Source organism: Aulonocara stuartgranti, assembly GCF_965226115.1.
Source record: "Aulonocara stuartgranti genome assembly, chromosome: 9".
Lineage (NCBI taxonomy): Eukaryota > Metazoa > Chordata > Actinopteri > Cichliformes > Cichlidae > Aulonocara > Aulonocara stuartgranti.
In genome coordinates this window covers 34,443,148-34,466,881 of record NC_138960.1, presented here as the reverse complement: position 1 = coordinate 34,466,881, position 23,734 = coordinate 34,443,148, and the positions used below count along the sequence as shown (strand labels likewise).

Below are 23,734 nucleotides of genomic sequence, written 5' to 3'. Positions count from 1 at the left end.
AAAGGACCCAGGATGCAGCACAACTGAGGTGAGGAAGCTTTATTGACAGTGAGATAACAAACAAAGGCGAGGGTGGCAAAAAACAGAACAGCGAGTAACCTAAACTGGGAAAAGCTAAACAAAAACAGACCTGAAACAGACGGAGGCACGGCTGGGAGTAATTGGACATAACGGGACAAGGGGAGTGAAACTAGAAACACTGACGAGAGACACAGACCTACAAAATAAAACAGGAACTCACACATGCAAAGACACAGACTAAGAAATCCGGACTTGACACAGGAATACACAGGCAGAAAAGCCTAAATACTAAACTGGGGAAGAACAGAACCAAAACCCAAAGAAAGAGAAAACCAGAACCAAAATACATCACAATAATAGAAAACACAAAACGCTGGGTCAAAAGACCCAGGGCCATGACATTCTTACAGAAAGTGAGCAATGACAGAGAACTCACGTTTTTATGCACTGGTGGGATTGAGAGCCCTCTCCTATTTACTAAACTGGCACTTTAACCAAACCAGCCATAAACATTGTCACAGCTGGTTGTGGCTAAGCAGTAGTATAAAGAGGAAGGATTAAGCCTAGCTTAAGCTGCAACTGGGAAAACAGTCAAGGTTACACCTGAAGGACTCAACATTTGAATGTTTCAGATGATCAAAAAGGAAAGAAATATGACAAAGGTTACCTGGGTCAGTGGAAAATAGTCTGTAAATGGTTTCATTTGTTAAGGGTAAAAAGGTATGAAAAACAACCTGACCATGTATGGAAGCCGGCTGAAAGACCTCACACAGCAGCACATCATGATACGATCAAAAGAAACAGCAGAGAAACAAAGTCACTGACATCAGTATGAAAAGGTTACAGAGTCATTTCTAAGGCTTTGGGACTCAAGCGAACTACGAGCCATTATCCACACTACAGGAAAAATGGAAGAGTACTCAAGCCTCCCAGGAGCAAGTGGCTGACTAGAAATACTGCAAGAGTGCATCGATGACTAATCCAGGAGGTCACTGAAGAACCCAGATCATCATCTAAAGACCTGCAGGCCTTACTTAGCTTAGATAAGGTCAGAGGTCATGATTCAGCAATAAGAGATTCAATGGGGGGAGAGATTCAACAACAGAAAGGCTCATCTCACATCTAACAACAAACATCTGGATGATGTTTGTTGGTAAATGAGACGGAAGCTGTAGTTTTTCGAGAGATTTGAGTCCCGTTACACGTGGCATTAAAAGAAGATCACAGGAACAGCCTGACACAGTGGTGGTGGTGTGACGTCTTCCCAAGAACACCTCATACCAAAAAACGATTCCAGGAAGGATTCTTGTATATGTGGAACCCTCTAACCGAGTAACTGAGCTGAGTCGACACAAGAGGAAAAGAAGCACAACTGCATGATACACAGAAGTGCTGGCTCACTAATCAGCTGCTAGAGACCACTGAACCATCCGAGTTTTACTTCTTTACAGATGAGCATCCAGACCAGGACAGAGAGGAAATCTGACATAACTGAGTCAATGAAACCACAAAAAGATCAAACTGTTTAAGGTGGTAATACACCAAAGTACAGCCCAGACCCAGATCAGCTTGACTTTTTATCTTTTTCTTGGATATAAAGTCACATCAGTGGTCGTTTCACATCCTGTTGATGGCTTTAGTTCATATTGAAGGTTTTCAAAATCAATGGGTGTGAAATGTTTTGATTTGTCACACTGGTCACAGCTGTAGTTTCCCCTCCATGTATGTACGTTCATGTTTGTTACAACTTCCTGACAGCGAGACACTTTTCTCCCAGTTTCTGCATTTGTATGGTTTCTCTCCTGTGTGGACCCTTCCATGCACTTTAAGATGATCCGCAGTGGTGAATGAGAGATGGTTTTTGACCCCATGTGACAGAGTTAATTTTGGTTTAATTCACTTGGTTTAGGGAAGCCTCTCCCATATTCTTTGCAGTAGTTCGTTTTGTCTCCAGTGTGTCTGAGTTGATGTTGTTTAGGTTCTCTTGATGATTGAAAGTTTTTTCACAAAAGTCACAGAGAAACTCTTTCCCACTACCACAGTGACGACAGGGTTGAGAACTGGATCAGTCTGTGTCGCTCTGCTTCTAAACAAAGACACAAAGACAGTGGAAGTCAGGGAATTCTCTCAACATTTTTATTTTTAATGGCGCCTGAAATAAGGAGTATCTGTGCCAGTGTCCAATTATATCTTACTGTTTACATTTCAACACTCAGCTTACTGGGCAACATTAAGTCTTCATTTGTAGGTAATCTACTTAATGGGAAGACTGGTGATTAAACCCCTGGATGCTCTACTCTGCATCCCACAAGATACTGACTCCAACCTGCTCTCCGATGCATCCATTGGAGTGTGAATGTTAGATAGAGAGAAAGGGGAGGAGCTTTTAAAACTTTTAAGCTTTGAAATTAAACTTCATTCATATAAAATTGTAAAACTGTTAAAAGAAAAATACATACCTCACAGTAACTGCACTTTTAGAGTTTCTTTCTGCTGTGAATCTTTTGGTGTGATTTGAGGTAACGTGGAGATTTAAAAGTTTTCTCACAGAGGTCACATTTATAAGGTCTCTCCTCAGTGTGGGTAAACATGTGGTGCTGTAAGTTTTTGTATGTCACAAAAGCTTTACCACACTGATCACAGCAGTAAACATCATTTTTGGTGTGAATGCGTAGGTGAATGTTTCGGCTGAGTAGCCAGCGGAAAGTTTTTCCACAAATGTGACAGCTGTACGCTTTAACTCCACTGTGGACGAGTTGGTGTGTTTTTAAGCTTGCAGACTGGTTAAAAGACTTTCCACACAAGTCACAGCTGTACGCTTTAACTCCACTGTGGATGAGTTGGTGTGTTTTTAAACTTCCAGACTGGTTAAAAGACTTTCCACACAAGTCACAGCTGTACGCTTTAACTCCACTGTGGACGAGTTGGTGTGTTTTTAAACTTCCAGACTGGTTAAAAGACTTTCCACACAACTCACAGCTGTATGGTTTAACTCCACTGTGGACGAGTTGGTGAGTTTTTAAGTTTCCAGGATGGTTAAAAGACTTTCCACACAACTCACAGCTGTATGCTTTAACTCCACTGTGGACGAGTTGGTGTTTTTTTAAACTTCCAGCCAGGGTAAAAGACTTTCCACACAAGTCACAGCTGTGCGCTTTAACTCCACTGTGTATGAGTTGGTGTGTTTTTAAATTTCCAGACTGGTTAAAAGACTTTCCACACAAGTCACAGCTGTACGCTTTAACTCCGCTGTGTATGAGTTGGTGAGTTTTTAAGTTTCCAGGACGGTTAAAAGACTTTCCACACAACTCACAGCTGTATGCTTTAACTCCACTGTGGACGAGTTGGTGTCTTTCTAAGTTTCCCGAACGGTGAAAAGACTGTCCACACAACCCACAGCTGTACGCTTTAACTCCACTGTGTATGAGTTCGTGTCTTTTTAAGTGTCCAGCCTGGGTAAAAGACTGTCCACACAACCCACAGGTGTACGCTTTAACTCCACTGTGGATGAGTTGGTGTTGTTTTAAGCTTTCAGCCAAGGTAAATGATTTTCCACACAAATCACAGTTGTATGGTTTAACTCCACTGTGCATGATTTGGTGTCTTTTAAAGCTTCCAGCATGGGTAAAAGACTTTCCACACAAGTCACAGCTATATGCTTTAACTCCACTGTGGATGAGTTGGTGTGTCTTTAAGTGTCCAGCCTGGGTAAAAGACTGTCCACACAACTCACAGCTGTGCGCTTTAACTCCACTGTGTATGAGTTGGTGTGTTTTTAAATTTCCAGACTGGTTAAAAGACTTTCCACACAAGTCACAACTGTATGTTTTCTCTTCCTTTCTTCTGTGAGGTTTGTCGGCCTCCTGAGAGCGCTGACTTCTCGCTCCATGTTGGTCCTGCAGTGAAAGAGAAACAAACAGAGGCAGTGAGTGAAATGCAGTCGTGGAATAAACTCAACCTTCAAATTTCCTCTATTAACAGTAGTTTTAAACCAAAGGCTGAAGTAGTTCCTTGTGCTTTTGTGCTGAGGTGTTTTTTCTTTTATCAAACTGTTCTCCCACTAGGAGCTCAGTCTGAGTGGAGTTTTTTTTCTCCTCCTCTTACCTCATGTAGTGTATTTTCGTTGTTTTTTTTCCTATCAGCCTACCTTCTGACATGTCTGCCCAATGTGATGTTTGTGTAAAGTTGGTCAGAAGGTTCCTTTGTGAGTGCGCATGCGCCATTAGCGTGCTGCCTGCTGTAACCCCTAATTTCCCTCGGGATGAATAAAGTATTCTGATTCTGATTCTGATTTCAGTCAATACACTCGGTACAACACACGTGGTATGGGATATCATGCCCTCACGTGTCCTGGCCGAGGAAACCTTTATTCACGCCTTTAAGGCAGATGATCTGTGATGACGTGTGCACAGCCCCAATGTGCCGCCACTGCTTCGGCAGTCAGCCCCTGATTCACTGTGCAGCTAAGAAGCTGCAGGTGGACTAGCCCTCTCCTCTGCCAGCTCAGAAGCTGTCGCAGTTCACAGGCTTTTTCCTCCAACTGGACCCCGCAATATCTAAAAACTGCCTTCCTATGTTCCCAAACTTTGTCTGAGAGCTAAGTGCATCATGTGGCAAACCTCTGTCTACCTGCATCACTGTACCCAGCTATGAACAGTACATGACGTTGGACAGCACCGACAAAACTGGCTTAGCTAACCCACTCCTTATGGAGCTGTCTCTGGTCGCTTACCTGGCCCCATCCAATCCAATCCAATTTTATTTATAAAGCACTTTAAAATACCCAGCACAGGAACAAAGTGCCGTACAGAAAATAAGTTAAAACAATAGAATAACAGAAAGCAGCGAAATAAATAAATAAAACATAAAATTAAAACAGCCCTATATTAAAACAAAAACAAGATAAAACAGCATCGAATCACCTAAAAACAACTAAAATAAAAATAAAAACCAACATCTCACGTGGTGTCAAAGGCCAGGGTAAAGAGGTGGGTTTTCAAGAGTGACTTAAAAACAGATAAAGAAGTGGCCTGTCTAATCTCTAAAGGAAGCTCGTTCCACAGTTTTGGAGCTGCTACAGCAAAAGCACGATCTCCTCTAAGTTTACGCCCAGTCCTGGGTATCTTCAGGAGCAGCTGATCAGCTGACCTGAGAGAGCGGGTGGGTGTATAAGGCTGTAGCAGCTCAGAGAGATAAGATGGAGCTAGGCCATGGAGAGTTTTAAAAGTAAATAAAAGAATTTTAAAATGAATCCTAAAAGAAATGGGCAGCCAGTGACGTGAAGCTAAAACAGGGGAAATGTGCTCAAACTTTCGAGTGCCAGTTAAAAGACGAGCTGCGGCATTTTGCACCCTCTGTAGATGACTGATATATGATGCGCTCACCTCAATATAAAGTGCATTACAGTAATCCAGCCGAGTGCTAACAAAGGCGTGGATCACTGTCTCAAAGTACTGCCGTGAAAGAATTGGCTTTATTTTTGCCAGCTGCCTGAGGTGAAAGAAGCTAGATTTTACCACGGCCTTAATTTGACTGTCAAGCTTCAGTTCACAGTCCGCTTTGACCCCCAGGTTTGTGACAGTTGGCTTAACATACTGTGCCAGGGAATTTACATACACATTGGGGGTCTCAGTGGGGCTGCCAAAAACCATCACCTCGGTCTTTTTATCATTGAATTTTAAAAAGTTAACAGACATCCAAGCCTTAATGTCATCGAGACACTGAAGTAATGGCTGTGTAAGGTATCTGCCTTTTTTCTTTAGAGGGACATAGATCTGACAGTCATCAGCATAAAAGTGGAAAGGAATGCTGTGCTTTCTCAGTACAGAACCAAGAGGAAGCAGATATAAAGAGAAGAGGAGGGGGCCTAGAACTGAGCCCTGTGGGACACCACACAAGAGGGGAGCGGAGGACGACACATAGTCACCGAGGCTGACACAAAAAAGTTCGCCCCGCCAAGTAGGACCTGAACCACTCCAGTGCTGTGCCCTGTGGGGATGAACAGAAAAGTATTTGACCAGCATAATATAATCTGCAGTATGATCATTGCTTTAACAATGTAACAGATAGCTTTAAGATGGCCTTAAGATGTTTATGATGATGTTAACTTTGTATTTCAGGTGCAGTTATAACTATTTTATACATATTGCATATCTGTGCTTATTTGAGTTGATGTTCAGGTTCATTAATGGTTTTGAGCTTCATCTAGTGAGAGTGTCTAGGTGATACATGCTGAGGGAAAACTAGAACATAGAAGGAATTGCAATACATGCTTACAAAACACTTATATCAGGTCATTTTATATTAAGGTTTTAGTAGAGGTTCTTGGTTAAAACATTTATTTAGTAGAAGACATACATATAGTCTCAGTGAGCCTCTGTCCTGGTGAAAGGTCAGAAGTGCAACAGGTGAATTGAGAAAGAGCATTTGAGGACGAGACACAGACAGTAGGAGGTGAAGAGGTGACACAAAGAGCATGTGAGGTCAACACGTACACACACATTAGTTAAGATTTATTTAGAGGAGAGATTAGTTAGGTCTAGACAAGAAAGAGGAACAATTCATTTTAAGACAAGAACGGAAAGTACCAAGCCATGAAAATAGAAGATGATTTTCTGGGTGAAAAGTCATGATGATGTTGATCTGATCTATGTATAAAATGTACCGGTGACGCATGAAGGGGCGTCAGTAAACAAACCCTGATGTTATAAAATAATTGTTTGTGCCTTAGTAAGTCGAAGATCAATTGCTGTTTTCAGTGATCTTCCCACGTGTGAATTAAAATCTTCGTTTGACTTCACCCGGCCGGACCAGTGTGGTTATTTTTCGATCACCTCTTGTACCCTTTCTCAATTCTTGAATCTTAACAGCCCCTAATGCCCACCCAGTGCTCCAAACGAGAGAATAAAATGGCATAATCCACGGTATCAAACACAGCTGTCAAATCTAAAAGCACAAGAACAACACAGTCCCCAGCATCAGTCGCTAAAAATATGTCATTAAAAACTTTTAAAAGGGCTGATTCAGTGCTATGAAAGGCTTTAAAACCAGATTGGAAAACCTCTAACACATTTTGCTTTTCCAGGAAGGCCATTATTTGGCTGTAAACTACCTTTTCAAGAATTTTGGAAAGAAAAGGTAGTTTGGAGATAGGCCTGTAATTTGCAAGAACTGTAGGATCAAGAGCAGGTTTTTTAATCAGGGGTTTGACTACTGCATGTTTAAAATCTTTAGGGACGACACCTGACGACAGTCAGACTATGGTTTACCAGCTCAAGAACCAAAGGACCAACTGTAGGTAACACCTCTTTTAAAAGTTGAGGAGGGACAGCATCATTTGGAGACCCTACAGACTTAAAACGACCAACAGTCTCCTTTAAAAAGGAAAGAGTCACATGCTCAAACCTGTCAAAGACAGCAGAGCAGGAAACAGAGACTGAGAGGTCACGAGCACAAGGAGAGACTTGATGAAAAGCGTTCAGCAGTGGAGGAGTTAAAAACACGACAGTGCTGAGCAGCAGCGCGAGGTTTAACTGAGGCACAGGCAAGAGGAACTTCAAACATCACAGGACTGTGGTCATAAAACACAGCATCACAAATCTATGTTAAAAACAGAAAAGCCATGATATAAAACAAGATCAAGTGTGTGTCCACGTTCACGTGTGGGACCTGTCACACATTGCACCAGATTAAACGAATCAATAAGGTTTAAAAAGCCCTTCGCCATGGGCATATCAGGACAACAGTCGTGAATATTAAAATCCCCAACAATACCAACACGATCATATTTTGGCAGGAATTCAGCCAAGAAGTCAGCAAAGTCAACACAAAGTCCTTATTGTATTTTGGAGGCCGATAAACCACCGCACACAACACTGTGTGAGAGCAGCCCAACTCAAACAGACAGTTCAAAGCTGGTGAACGACGGGGTTGATAGCTTCTTACATTTAAAATGACTTTTAAAGATCGTAGCTATTCCTCCTCCTCGGCCCAACATACGTGGGGAATTAGAATAACAGCAATCGCCAGGTAGAAGATCTGAGAAGAGGCTGCACTCCCCAGCGCTCAGCCACGTCTTGCACACACAGAGAAAATCCAGTCCTCGGGATGTGTAGAAATCCTTCAGGATAAACGTTTTGTTCGCTAGGGACCTAGCATTTACCAGGCCAATTCTGGCGGTAAGCGGCGGATCCCCGTCACTAGCCGTCCTAGAAGCCCGACACAGAGGCCACAGGTTCCGCAGATTCACACCACGCCGGCGGGACTGGAACATCCCATCCAGGCAGATGACAGGTACCAGCCAGGTACAGACCGGTTCCAACGATCGCCGAGAGAAACAGAAGTTTGGCACCGCTCCTTGTTTTCTGGATAAGGGCTTAAGAGAATACCTTAAAGAAGCTTTCAGCTTCACCAGGAAGCCAGCCCTTCGACCCCGGCATCAGCACTTTTGCCGGAGTGGTGGATCTGGAACACGGCACAGGTGAGCCGGGATCTCCGATATTAGCGGGGGCAAAGTTTTATGTCCAGCTTGGTTCCACTTTGCCCAGCCTTTGGCAGAAGGTCGGAGATCCAGTAGGGTTAGGCGATCATACACCAAGAGAGAGTTGGCATTTATTACAATAGTCAATAAAATCAAAACAAACAAACAACACTGGCAGTGATAGACAGCAAGCCACATGCACCGGCGCCATCTTTTTTTAAGGTTAAAAAGGTTAAGTCGGTGCGGCGCCACCGACTTAACCATGGAGTCGGCATCACATCATTCATGCTTTTCGGCATCATACCATTCATGCTTTTCTTCAAAGATGGCCTGGAGATCGAAAAATGGAATTACATCTGCTGTTCACCTGACTGCTGCTTCCAAAATGGCCTACAAAGCAGACTGGAGGAGCACTACCTTGCATCATGCCTGAACAGAAACATTGTCCAATTTCTTAAATATTCACATTACGGCCCACAGAACCGCTCCCAAACCTGGGGGGTGAATCAAACATGATTAGTCACCAAATACAGTTTTTAACCTTTTCTTTTTTGGCTTTTGCAGTGTTTGATTTTTGTCCCAGGATTGGTCCAGTTTTTGTGATTGAAACAAAAAGGCTTGGACAGCGAGCACAGCTCTGACTGGCTGAAAGAAGACGTTTGTTTTCCTTCTGACTGAATACTGTTTTAGCAACAATCCATACAGGTTGGCATCACCAGACCCCTTTGAGTTTGGGTTTGTGGTTGCATTAAATAAGATTCCATCTACAAAAAAGACTTACGGTTTAATTTGAAAATGAATAAAAACGAGTACAAAAAAAAAAAAAAAAAACCTCGCCTGGATTATTTTCTGTTCAGTAGCTCTGATGAAAGATTTTTAATTTTGTGATTATGCTTAAGTTGTAGCTTCATTTAAAGGAAGAAGAGGTTGTGAATTGGAGCCAACACAGGGAGAGAGAAATTGAAGCCATATGTGTAAAAGGAATGTGGTGACATCCGGTTTTAAACGGACAGACTGGCACTCCCCCTCTCTTTCTCCTTTTAAGGAGTTCCATACATGACACTCCTACTGCTGTGGAGACTTGCTTTAAGTATAAATAAAGGACGTTCAGGATGCCCTGGGCGCTTTTTCTGTGTCTCATCTGTTGTGCACATCAGTGCAAAGCAGATCGGACCGTTGACTGCCCATGCGCATGTAAAAAATAGATATCTGAGTTGTGAGTTTCTTTATCTTCTAAATAATTTTCTCTTCACAAGCTCATTGCTGAGTAACATTTCAGACACTGAGATTCATCCTATAGCTGTCAGCGATCATGCTCCTGTATCTTTAACACTAATACAGAAGAATAATACTACACCAAGTAAAAACTGGAGATTTAATACATCACTGCTCAAAGACGAAGAGTTTATCAAATACTTTAAAAAAGAATGGACTCTATATTTAGGCTTTAATGACATTCCTGGAACATCAGCATCTGTCCTCTGGGAAGCAGGGAAAGCCATGATGAGAGGTAAAATAATTTCTTTCTCATCACATAAGAAAGAAGAAAACAAAAATATTCAGGAACTAGAAAAAAAAACATCAAAAAACATCAAATTCTTAGAAAAAGCCTATGTGTCACACCAAGATCAAGAAATATTAAACAAAATACGCAAAACAAAACTAGAATTAAAAGAAATTATTAATAAAAAGACGAAAATCTTAGTACAAAGACTTTGCCTGCAAAATTATGAATACGATAACAAATCCGGACAATTTCTTGCTAACCAGTTAAAAATCAATAAAGAAAAAACAACTATATGTGCTGCTAAAGATTTATCTGGGAATACAATATATGATCTTAAAAAAATAAACATATTTTTTAGGGATTTCTATGAAACTTTATATACACCACAAATAAACCAATCTAAAAATGAAATCGATCAATTTCTCGACAACATAACTCTTCCAAAATTATTAGACACCCAAGCAATGGCACTGGATTCGTCACTGATGCCAGGTGAACTCCAGGAAGCTCTGATAAGTATGCCAAATAATAAGGCTCCAGGTCCAGACGGCTTTCCAATAGATTTTTACAAAGAATTCTGGGCGATTCTGGTACCAGTTTTTCACAGGATGTTGCAGGAAATCAAAGAAAATGGTAGACTACCACCAAATATGAACTCTGCAAATATCAGTCTCTTACTAAAACCAGGCAAAGACCCTGTATTTCCCTCAAGCTATAAAACTGGTTAAAAATATTATATAATTCCCCAACAGCTTGTGTCAGAACAAATGACCAAACAAACATCCTCCAGCTTCTGTCTCCTGAGGGGCACCAGACAGGGATGCCCACTCTCCCCTTCACTGTTTGCAATTTTTATTGAGCCACTAGCAGCAGCAATTAGAAAGGCTACAACAATTAAGGGCATAAAATGTAAGAATGTAGAACATAAAATCAGCCTTTATGCGGATGATGTGTTACTTTTTCTCCAAAACTCACAAACCAATCTCTCTGGGGTAATTGCATTGATAAATTCTTTCTCAAGTGTCTCCGATTATTCAATTAACTGGTCAAAATCAACAGTCCTTCCGATTAATTGCTCCTTCCATAATTCTTCTCCTTCCCCACTGCAATCTGGAAATATAAAATATTTAGGTATTAATGTCTCTCCTAAACTTTCAGAATTAACTAAATTAAACCACATCCCACTTTTAACCCTTTAAGACCTACCATAGAACCAAGTCCGCCAGAGCATATATTATAGTTTTACATGCTGTAGTGCCATTTTTGGGAGTATTTCAAGTTGCTATACATCAATACAACCATTATAGCCCAAATTTTAATAATATGTATGCATTAAGTGCATAGTAATTACATAAATTGCAAAAAAGTACAATAAACTACAAAAAAATTGAAAATCGTTTTTTTAACATATATTTCTAGTTAGAGAAATTTAAGAGGCATATCCCTCAAAACTGTAAATGCAAAAAAGTTGCACAAACTAGTTTCCCACCACAGGAAATTAATTTTGAGTGTCTTCTTAGTTTTATTTTTGAAATACACCAATTTTCATATACTGTAGGAAAAACGAAAATAAATATTATAATGCAAATTTGCAAAGAAAACAGCATATGCATCAAAATAAACTATTTCCAGCAGTGCAATATGAGTCCTAAGCATCCCAGAAATGACACAGAAAGTCATAAAGTCAAATATAACTTTTAAAAACACCAGTATAGGCTCATGAGGCCCTGATGGCAAAAAACTACATTTCTGCAAAATGACGTCACTTCTGGTTTCGGGCAGGTCATGGCGGACATGGGATAGTTCACGCTGATGGATGTAGGAAGTGTTATGAACAGCTGATCGGATCGGCAAAGCGTGTTTCTGAAATATTTTGTTTTTGGTGCTGCAAGCGCTTTTTATGCAGTTTTTGCAAAGCTATATGTGGAAGGAAACTGTGACCTAGGACAAGCTGATGGCATAAGATGTAAGTACAATTCCTCCGGTTTCATATGCAAAAAAAATTATTGCGCTAGCTTACTTGGTTGCAGAGCTACCGGGATTTATAAATAGTTACGCAAAATGGAGCGTGTCCACTCCGACCGGCTTTAAAGGGTTAAAGACAGTAGAAGTTGATCTGGCTAGATGGAAATCTTTACCCATATCACTCATGGGAAGGGTCGCCGCTATAACAATGATGGTCTTGCCAAAAATAAACTATTTATTTTCAATGATCCCAAATAAGCCATCACAAGATTGGTTCAGATCTCTAGACTCGTATATTTCTAAATTCCTTTGGAAAGATAAACCCCCACGTATCAGCTTAAAAACACTGCAAAAGACCAAGGATAAAGGAGGATTAGATCTGCCTAACTTTAATCACTATTTTTTAGCCAACAGGCTTCAGTTCACCTCTAGATGGTTTAAACACACCCTCTTAGATGAACCTTGGATAGATGTAGAACAGGCCCTATGTAATAACCTAGAAATTTCAGACCTACCATTTATCAGCTCAAACATCAAACGACATGAATGCTTTAAAAGCATCAACATCAGCTCTTCTCTGACAGCATGGTGGGAGTTTCTAAAAATGACAGAGTCTTCATTAATCCCATGCAAACGTACACCTATCTGGAACAATCCGGACATATTACAAAACTTTACTTACAAACACTTTCTAAAGTAGATGAATCAATATCCCTTCCTACTGCAAAATGGGAAGCAGATTTATCGATCAGCTTAGACCCAAACCTTTGGTCTCAGATATGCTTAAAAACCTTTCAATGGATCAGAAATCCCAGTTTCCAATTAATACAACACAAAATATTACACAGAGTGCGCTATACTGGTCATAGGATGTTCAAGATGGGCTATACGCCTTCCAACAACTGCTCACACTGCACAGCAAATACACCGGACAATTACATCCACGCTCTTTGGTTCTGTCCACCAGTTCAGACGTTTTGGCGTCTGAACTGGTACAAGGCTCCATACCTGCTTCATACCCTGGGGGACGGCGCTATGGCTCCCCACACTTCCTAGCAGATCGTTACATGGAGAAACCTTTGGAATACAAGCATGCTGATCCACACAGCTATGCACACAGGTGTACACACCGGTGTTCACAGACACGGACTACACCTTTCTTTCCTGCTGCCTCAATGCACATTGTGCGCTGTCTATCTTGCATGCTGCACAATTTTTTTTTCTCCATACAGGTGATCCAGGTGTTTTGTTTGTTTTTCTTTTCTTTTTCTTTCTTTTCTTTCTGAGCAACACCCAGGAGGAAACACAGAAAGCGGTGTGATAGGATGCAGAAGCAGGGTAAGCATAGAGGAGCTAATGCGAGGCTAGCTGCTAACCAATACAAGCCAGACGTACGGACACAGTTGCCGGCCAATGTCTGCTCCCTTGACAACAATATCAGACTGTGGAGCGCTTCTCAACACAGTGTGAGGAACGATGCTTTGGCAGGGCTTCCAACACATTACGTACTACAAGCCCCCTCCCCCAATGACAAGGGACACCAATTGTGAGTAAATGCCTCGAGCGGCTGGTCTTGAAGCACATCGTGAACAGTCTCCAAATAGACCTGGATCCCCTTCAGTTTGCATACAGGACCAACCGATCTACAGAAGATGACCTCTCTCTACCACACTCCATGTTATGCTGTCACACCTGGAGAGGAAGAACACCCCTCTGCCAGAGTCCTTTTCATCGACTTCAGCTCAGCTTTTAACACGATCATTCTGCAGCAGTTGGAAAAGCTGATGCTATCAGGCGTGGACCTTGCAACCTGCAAATGGGTTTTCAGCTTCTTGAAAAGCGGCAACAGACAGTCAAGGTGGGCAGCCACACATCAAAGACCATCTTGTTGAGCACAGACTTTCCTCTGGGGGTGTCCTGAGCCCGTTGCTGTTCAGTCTGCTCACACATTACTGTAAGCCAGACTCAGTGCTAATCATATTGTTGAAATTTGCAGACAACAACTGTGGTTGGTCTCATCACTGACAACGACCACTTATAGAATAGATGTGGAGCAGCTTGAAGTGTGGTGTAGATCCCGTAATCTCACCAACAATGTGGACAAAACAAAAGAGATGGTGATCGATTTCAGGAAGTCTGGCAGAGATCACCACACAGACTTCACCATAGAGGGTGCTGCTGTGGAGAGGGTCAGCAGTGTTAAGTTCCTGGGTGTGCACCTTGCTGATGACCCGTCCTTCTTCATTAATACAACAGCAGTTATCAAAAAAAGCACAAAAGCGTCTGCACTCCCTTGGGAGACTCAGAAAAGCAGGACTGCACCCAATAACCATCCATTCAGCTATTAGCACAGCTATACTCTGATGCCTCCTATCCACACACACACACACACAGCATACAATATACTCCCCAGATACACACACTACTTAATTTAATTAGCCCCTTCTGTGAAAGGGCTGATGCTACCTGTATGAGTGTGAGTATTTGGACTGGAGTTTGTTTATGAATTAAGATTTTATGTTATTTACCCCTTTTTATTGTTGTGATTTATTACTGCCTTTTTACTGTTTGTTAAACCATTTTTCTTTTTAGTTGTATTGATTATTGCACTGTAGATGCTGGTGAGAAACACTTTCATTTCAGCCTGGGTAATACCATACGAAATGACAAACTTCTTCTTGAATCCTTTTCAATCTTGACAAACAAGCATCAGCTGATGAAGTGCACAGTTTCAATAAAAGTGATAGGTTCTTCACCTTTTGTGTTGATGACATTTTTGTCCACTGTAGCGGCTGAGCTGAGTCCGAATGGTTGAAAATGTTCGTCTGGTGCTCCGTCAGACTCTTCTCCTCCTGCTGATCGGCTGGGACACAAAACAGATCTTTGTAACATCACAGTGAAACAAGAACAGAGGACGGAGTCTTGACTGATCAGGCCCCATCATAGCTTAGAGATCTCATAGCATCACACTATCCCATTAGAGCACTTTGCTCTCACACTGCAGGCTTACTTGCGGTTCCTACAGTATTTAGAAGCACAACAGAAAGCTGAGCTTTTGTCCTCATTTGTATGTCAGTGATATATTGCTTTCATTTTTGTAAAATTAATCATTTAAATTTTATGGACAACTTTAAAGTGGATCCCACCAGGTAGTAAAATCAAGAACACACACACACTTTCCTGTTATCACTTGAAATATCGAGGCTCAAATTGTGGTCATTGTTAAGTCAAATTGTTGAATGTTGTCATTGTGCTTCTTAAATTTGTAAAGTCTTGGTTCAAACTATAGGATCAAGACATTCCTATGTCTCCCTCCCCAGCCTCTCGAGGTTCTGGGAAGAGGCTGTAGTGTTTTATCATGAGCAAATCCCTTGTGAAGATTCTGTCTGATGTTGCTTCCTGCTTTTATGATCCTTTTGGTGAGGTCACACACACACACACACACACACACACACACACACACACACACACACACACACACACACACACAGCCTTGTGTTTGTAACCAACGGGGGGATGGGAGACAGATGTTCTGTCTTGATTTCGCTCTTCATGAGGAATAAGTCTCTAAACTAGCGGGGCCTGTGGGAACACAGACCCAACAGTCATAAATATTTTGTACTTGTTAATCAATGAACATTTTATTTTTGTGCATCTACAGATGAGAATTTGTCTGTGTGTAAAAAATATTTACAAGTGTTACAAATTTTTCTGTTAATATCTGGTTACAGATACTGTTAGGATTTAAATACATATAGTCTTAATGCTTATTTGCAAAGTTGCAAAACTCAATGCACAAATACGCATTTGATTTACAAGTACAAAATATTTATGACGACATTTGAGTCCATACAAATAGAAATGAGGCTGTAGAGGTTTGGTGCAGGCAGAAAAACAGCTGCAGGGACAATGAAAAGACTTTTCTGCTCCAACTTCTCCCAGCATGCTGAGCTAATGATTAGTTGGTGTTTTTCTCCAAACACTCTCTCACTCTTCTCTCAACGTGTTCACAATAAACTGTGAACAGACACCGAGGAGAGCAGCAGAAGACCTCATTCAGGAGCTAAACTCAACATGAACTGAACTCACAGTAAAGTTAGCTCGGTGCTTACCTTTAGATGAGCCCACAAACCGAGAGAAACTCCGCGATGAAGCTGCAACTCTTTCCAAACACAGGAAACAGATCAGGGAGCAGAGACCCACGTGGTTCACGCTGATCTCAGCTACGATCCAGGAGACAAGGGTGGGCAGATCGATGCAGATATCGATCAGGACGCTGGTAGTGGTTTATGATCGATACTTTAGTTTTTTTCTCTCCTCTAAGGTCACTACTTTACTCCCGTTTCATGAAAAAGCAGCTCTCTCTGCTCGGCTCCTCTCCTGCACACACTCTTTGCTCCGCCCCCTTCTTCCTGATTTGCTTTGATTCGTTACTGTGCGATCACGTGACTCAGATGCCCTGAGAAAACACATTTGGGCTGCAGACAGTGAGAAAGAGGAGCAGCATGTGCAGATATTGCACATCGGTAAATAAAAACAGTAATGCGTGTAGGAATACTGTGGCAACACCACCAGTTTATAAAGACACGAAGGAGAGCAGCAAAAGAAACTCAGCGAGGAGGAGGGAGATCCCTCAGACTGGCCACTTCATTAGCTACACCTCTTCCACTACTCATTGGTTTGCATGGTTTTGAGACATAGATTAGAATTAATCATTTAATTTGAACTATCTTCTAGACTTGTCAAGCCATGCTTCGTTTGCTTTGTTGTTAACGAATAACGTTGTAGGCTCACCATAAGCTCACTGAAGGCTGAAGGTTGTAATCTCTGTTATATTTCACAGATGATGCACTGTAACTCGAACATAGTGTAAGGTAAATGTCTGTGAGCACATTGATGTAGCATCACTTTAAAAAGATTTGGACACAAGACAGATACAAAGACATGACTGAGGAGGTAGGAGGTAAACAAACATAAGGACACTAATCACAGCACACAGAGACAGACTGGATGAGAAGGGGAAGAAACAAACAAACCAGAAAATAAGAATGATAAGAATCCTGTGCAGCGCTTTGTGACCGCCTGTCTATGAAAAGCGCTTAATAAATACACTTTACCTGCGTCTGGGTACCCGGGGTTCTTGAATAGTTTATGGACATGTGTATATTTGGTGTTGCTGTTGTGGTGGCAGATTTCTTTTCTCATACATTAATCACATATTTAATCATATTACATTAGTTATAGTAATTCTCACTTTACTATAGTAAGAGCACTCCTGTCACTAGTTTACATGCATGTGGAAAGTTAACACAGTGAGGCCATTGTAATGGGCGACGTTAAACAGATAGTGAGACTCCTTCTGCTTATCAGGGATGTAAATCTTTAGGTGACGGCCAAGCAGAAAACAAGGTCATAATTCTCTCTGTGAGGGAGGAGGTATAGCCCCCCTGTGAGAGGGGCCAACATGTAAGAGTTTGTGGAATGTTCTTTGTCTGTGTGCCTGTATATAAGATGTAAGGGCGGTGGCCACAATTCAGAGATGGTGTTTCACTGGGATGCTCTCTCCACATTGCAATGTGTTTATTAAACCCACTTCAAATCAAGCTCACTGGGTGTGTTGCAGGTTATTGTTAAATTTTCCACGACACTGTCCCTTGTTTTTTCTTTGTTTTTCTTGTTTGTGGGTGTAGGTGTGTGCAGCTGGTCAAGCTTCATCGGGAGAGCTACTTAGGAGTGTGGTTGAGTTCTCTCCGATGCTGGATCGTTGCGTGAGACTTCCTGTCAGTTTCCCAGTTAGATGTCAGTTAGTGTGAGTTTGCCATAGTGTGAAGTATTTACGGCTGTGTTCTTCCTGCAGGAGTGTGGAGACGAGAGGGCAGCAAGCACGGGTGCATGGAAACTAGAAAACAGAGTTTCAGAGCACAGACATCATTAGACCATAAAACAATAAAACAAAATTAAGCAACATGGGAGAATATTCCAGTGTGTACAGCTGGATCTGGGACTGCTGCAATCTTCGATCGCGCCTCCGCGTCCACATCAGATGGGAGGTAAGCATGGGATGTGGCATTGCATTCGGGGGAGGGAGGGTGATAGTACGTATCAGTATCAGTGTACATGTTTCGTGCATGTGTCTGTGTGTATCCCGTGTTCAGCTCACAGAAAGTGTCACCACACCCGGTTGAGCGGAGGTCAACAGTCTCCAGTGGACCCAGGTGGCCTTGAAGGAGGGACAAAGAGTTCTGTCAACAATCCTGTTATCATGGAGAATTTTTGTTGTTCCAGTCAGCTTCGACCTTAGCCGACCTTAGATAGCCGCATGAGTGAAGATGGTGAATGTTTGGGTTGAGTGCGAACAACTGCATCCAATTTTTACAGTTGGTCTAAATTTTATCACTGGTCACCAATTCTCTCAATTCTCTCAATTCTCTTAATTCCTATTCTTCTTCTCAAAGATGTTATCTATGGCTCATGGCTGTGCAATATATCTATATTGCACAGCCATGAGCTTCTCCAAGACCTTATCCATATTTTGTTCAATAACAGAGTCTTACTCACAGCCCTGCCCATCGTCTGTCATGTCGGCCAGCCTTATGGGATTTTGAACAGCTGTAGCCGCTTCTTGTTCTTCGATAAGCCAGGTCCGAGACAGCTCCAATCAGCCAGAACACTCTTATCGTGGTTCCAAATTGGTAGATGTCGTTCAATGTCCTCCATCGAGAGTGTAGCCAGACACACAACGCAACCGACCATCGAGTATCCGGTAGCAAACATTGTCTGCGGGACAATTGAGCTCTCTCAAACCCAGAAAGGTGTCAATTTTGTTACGGGACCAGTCGATCAAATCCATAATTCTTTAGGTTTTAGAGAACATGACTGAGAGACTCTTTGAAGGCTAGAGTTAGATGAGACTAGACAAAGACATAGAAGCAGCAGCAGGGAAGATAAGGAAGGGAGAGGGTGAAAGATGGGTCCACCTCCTCCGAGAGCCAAAGAAATCTTATTTTACTGTCCCTCCTTCCCCTCTGTTTTATTTCTCCCTTTCTGTATTGTTGTCTGTCCAACTTGTAATAACTTAAAATACAATTTGGATTTGAAAATGAAATAAAAGAAAGTTAAAAAATAAATAAACAATGATAATATAGATCAATCAAGTGGAACAATGTGGCATTGGCATATTTTCTCCACTTGAAAAAATACATCCGTTGGGCATCTTTCCTGGCCTTCAGACAAAAATTCTGATTGCTAAAGAACTGAACAGGACAGGCAAAAAATAAATAAACAAATAAAATAAAAAATTATTTAGTTAATTGTTATATTATAGCTGTTTGTGATGTTTGCAACTTTGTACTATAATAATTTATCCAATCCAGTTAATTCAGTGATTGTTTTTACTGTCTTGCAGCAACAGAGATTAATCAAATATTCTGACTCTGAAAGTTTGGGTCGACACTCTGAAATACAGGAAGTGAAATCGTAGCTCAAACCTTTTATTTGTCACGTCAAACTGTTTTCATAAGGCAAACTTAACACACGGTTTGTCATGTTATGGCTGTGTGCAGGCAGGAAAAGGACCCAAACACAGACTCAACTGAGGCGGGACTGAAAGTCACAAAGCAGCTCTATTGCTGAACAGAGAAAACCATACAAAACCTAAACTGGGCAAAATCTAACAAAACATACACGGAGATGTAGGAACAGACACACAACATGAGAAAGGACGTAACGTCAACACCGAGAAACACAGGGCTTGAATACACTGGAGAATAACGAGGAGAATGAGACACAGAAGGGGAGCACAGCTGGGAGAAATCAGACATGACGAGACCCAAGGGAAGTGAAACTCAGGCTGTCTCCCAATTCAGGGTCTGCAGCCTTAAAGTACGCATTTCAAGGCCGATTACGTCACAGCGGCGCGCCGAAGGCTGTCCCAATTCAAAGGCTGCTCGAAATATGGCCCTGAAATGCGTCCTTCATTTCCCTGAATTTTAAGGCTGTGGCAGTGTAGACTTCGTGGCCCAACATATCCCACAATTCATAGCGCGGCAGTCGGTGTGGAGAATTCTGCCGCAGACAGCAGAAGCGGAACGGCCGAAGAGTAAACTGTGAAAAGTAAGCACTGAATATTGTGTCACTTATTTATGTGCAAATGTTTAATAACGAAGAACATTAAACATTACTGTTGGCCACATGTCTGCAAAGTTATGTGACATTAGTGACGTTTGTACTAACTTGGTTTTAAAGCCTTTACTTTAAAATATACGCCGTTCAATAGCTGAGCTTAATCTTACAGGGAATGATCAAAGCTCATGTAGAAACAAACAAATGAACAAAAGATTTTCTCCTTCATTTCTGTCAAACAAAGCTGTATGACACGTTTCCAGTGGTTAGTATCATGGTTGCTAGGCAACCTGGGCAGCGCAACGGAGGCTTTTTTTTTTAAACTTTATTGACAAACAACAGTATCAGCGCAACGGAGGCTAGACCGTCCCATTACACAAGCCTCGCACTTCCGGCCTTAGCGGTCTTTGAGTACGCGGCCCTTGAGGCTGCGTACTTTAAGGCTGCAGACCCTGAATTGGGAGACAGCCTCAATACGTTCATGTATTGAGTTTCAAAGTAAAACAGGAAATGTAACCCTGAGACACAGTGTTGACTAGGGGATACAACTGACAGGGGAGACGGAGCAACTGAGAAACACAGAGACCAAATATAAGGGAGGCACAGAGATCACTAAACACTGGAAATGATCACAAACAATGTTCCCTCTAATGTTTCATGTGTCTGAGCGAACACACAAACTCCCTGAGTGGACACTTGGACCACTGTGAGCGACAGCAGACGTGTGCACTGTGGTCACGCCAGCATCGAATCCATCCAAGTTACATGTTTATTAAAATAATCAAATTACATCATTTACATTTATGTTAGACTACTTTTAATTAAATGCTTTAGCCCACTTACAATGAAACTTAAAAACAATCTTGTTCATGACCTGTGTAGGATGTTAACACTATTGGAAGTAAAAATAACTTGAACTCCAATTTTGAAAACACAACTTTCTTTTTAATTTAATTTTTCTTTATATAACTCTGACTTGTATCATGAGTCTGTGGTCTGGGAGAGAGTCCTGTAACTCTGTCTGCAAACCACAGTAAATAATGACCAATGTTGGGCAATTGACTACACTACACACTAACTACACAAGATTTGCGCTAAATGTCGCAAATCCATCACATCTCAAAACACGCCGTCACTCCTAAAACTTCCCTTTTCCTAAACAACTAAATGCCATGTTGCCATATCATTTTTTTGATTGGTTGACATGGTACATTTTTCGACCAATAGGAAAGGGTGGGGTTTTCACTCACAGGCGGAGAGTGCTTTTCTGCTTGGCCGTCACCTAAGGATTTACATCCCTGATAAGCAGGAGTCTCACTATGAGTTTAACGTCTCCTATGAACTTACAATGGCATCACTGATCATTTCAGGATGACCTGCCATTATCCAATCACACATCTGCTTACCTGTATCTTTTGCTCGTTTCTCCTCCTCTTTTCTCTTTTTTCTAAACTGAGCACCTGATGGCTTTGAACTTTTCTTGTCCATCTTACATTGGTTTTAATTTTGCACTCCAGTATGAACACAAATTCACCAACTCGACAATCACCACAACATAACCTAGTAGACCTACACCTTAGTTCACAGATTCACTTTGTCTAAGGTTTATTTCTGGGATTTCACACAACCCAGGATTCAAATCATGAATCCATAATGGGCTTGGATTTACATCATTATAAATGAAATGTGCTCAACTTGGAAGCAGCATGTCCCCCTCCCCTTTCGACGGGTTGTGTGTGAGACATTAAATCATCAAAACGTAAATTATAAATTTTAAATTGTTATTGATCCTTTACCCCTGGTCCTAAAGTGTATATTTATTTTCTTACTCTTCTTATATTTGTTGTTTGTTTACTTGCACCGCTGTAACTGGAGCCTCGTCGTCTCGTGTCTCTATATACTGGACTGTATGTAGCGGAGATGACAATAAAGTTTACTTTGACTTCAGCAGCGAGCAGGCGCACCGAGGGCTCTCGCGCTCACTTTTCGCGTATAGAATTTCGAAAAACATCGGTGCAAATTATAAGTCTGTATCATAATGTCTGGTGTTTTCGTGTTTGTTGTTTTGTTTTTATTTTGCGAGTTGGTTATTAGATGCCGCTCCAGCCAGCCAGAGAATCCTCGCCGCTCCGCCCTTTCCTCCTTGTGCCGCAAGCAGCAGGCGCACCTCGCAAACGGAGGGCGCCCTTACTCCCAGCAAATGGGCGACAGAAAACCGATCAGTGCCTATGCCATTCCCAATACAAGCTTTTTTTTTTTTTTTTTGCCGATGCCCGTGATGCCGCCCCCCACCACAATGCTGCCCGGGCAACCGCCCATGTCGCCTGTATCTAAAACCGCTACTGATGACAGGGTTGAGGACCGGATCCATCGGTTTCAGTCTGCTAAACACACAATGATAGTGTAAGTCAGGGAATTCCTTGAAAACATTTATCCTAAACACCTCTTGAAATAAAGAATATAAAAGACTGTAATACTCATCCAGAGAAATCAAAGTTTTAAATGCACCTGTGTGTTTATTTTGTGGACAGGAAAAATCCTTCACTGCACCCTACTCTCTGTATATGAAATCTGAGGTATGGAACAATACATCATCAGCAAAAGAGAGGTTTTTTTGGCATTACTCGAACCTTTCCATTTTCTTCCTTAGATGTAATGCATAATGGGATACAAAGCTTGAATAAATAATTTTCATAGCGAACTCTGAGTAACTTTGAGAGCATTACACAAAACACAAAAGCAATGATTTCAGTCTTAAGCAGCTCAGTCTTTATTCTAGGAATTATTTCTCACATATGATAGTATTACAATATTTTAAAATGTCAATTTGCTTATAAAATTATTGTGTAATCTGTCAAACATGTGTCTCATGATTTGTATCAAGTCATTTTGAGGTGAAAGAACATTCCTGTCACAAGGTAAAAGCTGAAACCAGTTATTGGTGAAGTGGCTTTTATATACGAACGCCTTGGTGTTGTCCTGGGTACTCAGGAGGTGGTGAGGGGAGGTCTGTGCAGACCTGAAGTCATTTGAGTAAATACAAATTACAGCTGCTGTTTTAGTCCGATGTGAAAAGGACCCCTCCTGTTCTAGTGTTGAAAGTTTCTTCCCTTTACTACTTTTATTACAAGAAAATCTTAATTTAGATGGTTATGGGGGGTTTGTGCTGTACAGGGATGTGTCAGGTATTTCAGCATCAGTGTTTTGGTGGAATGATTGAAGGACTGTGAGAAGTTCTGACACCTGAAGATATATCACAACTGTAGTGGGGAGGAAACACTCAGCATTTAATGTTTCCTGATTACGAATACTGTTTTCTACAGTGGGTGTTATGCTACAGCCATCAGCTGTTCATTCATCAGTGCATGTGAACAAAGTTAAACATGATGATAACCAGACTGTATACTCACTGGTCACTTTAGTAGGTCCACAATTTTGGCTGCTTATCAATCTAAATATCTAATTAACCAATGATATTGAAGAAACTCAATGCGTTAAGGCATATAGACATCATCAAGACGACCTGCAGTTCACATTGAGCATCACACTGAGGAAGAAAGGCGATTTAAGTCACTCAAGAGGCTTTACAGCTTTATACGCTTATTAACATCTTATCACACTATAAAGTAAATGCCAATTCA

General features: G+C 41.5%; 1 protein-coding gene and 1 long non-coding RNA gene across 4 annotated transcripts in view; one reads left to right on the top strand and one right to left on the bottom strand.

Annotated features, from left to right (window-relative positions):
* LOC309714138 (uncharacterized protein) overlaps nucleotides 1–23,734 on the top strand; it is a 272,480-nt gene that overhangs the window by 148,340 nt on the left and 100,406 nt on the right. The gene's annotated exons all lie outside the window — the stretch shown is intronic.
* Nucleotides 25–16,371, bottom strand: LOC309714164. The gene is made up of 4 exons (XR_014278834.1): nucleotides 16,085–16,371; nucleotides 14,729–14,835; nucleotides 2,481–3,917; nucleotides 25–2,107 (listed from the first exon to the last, which is right to left on the bottom strand). It is a non-coding gene; the product is annotated as an uncharacterized lncRNA (long non-coding RNA).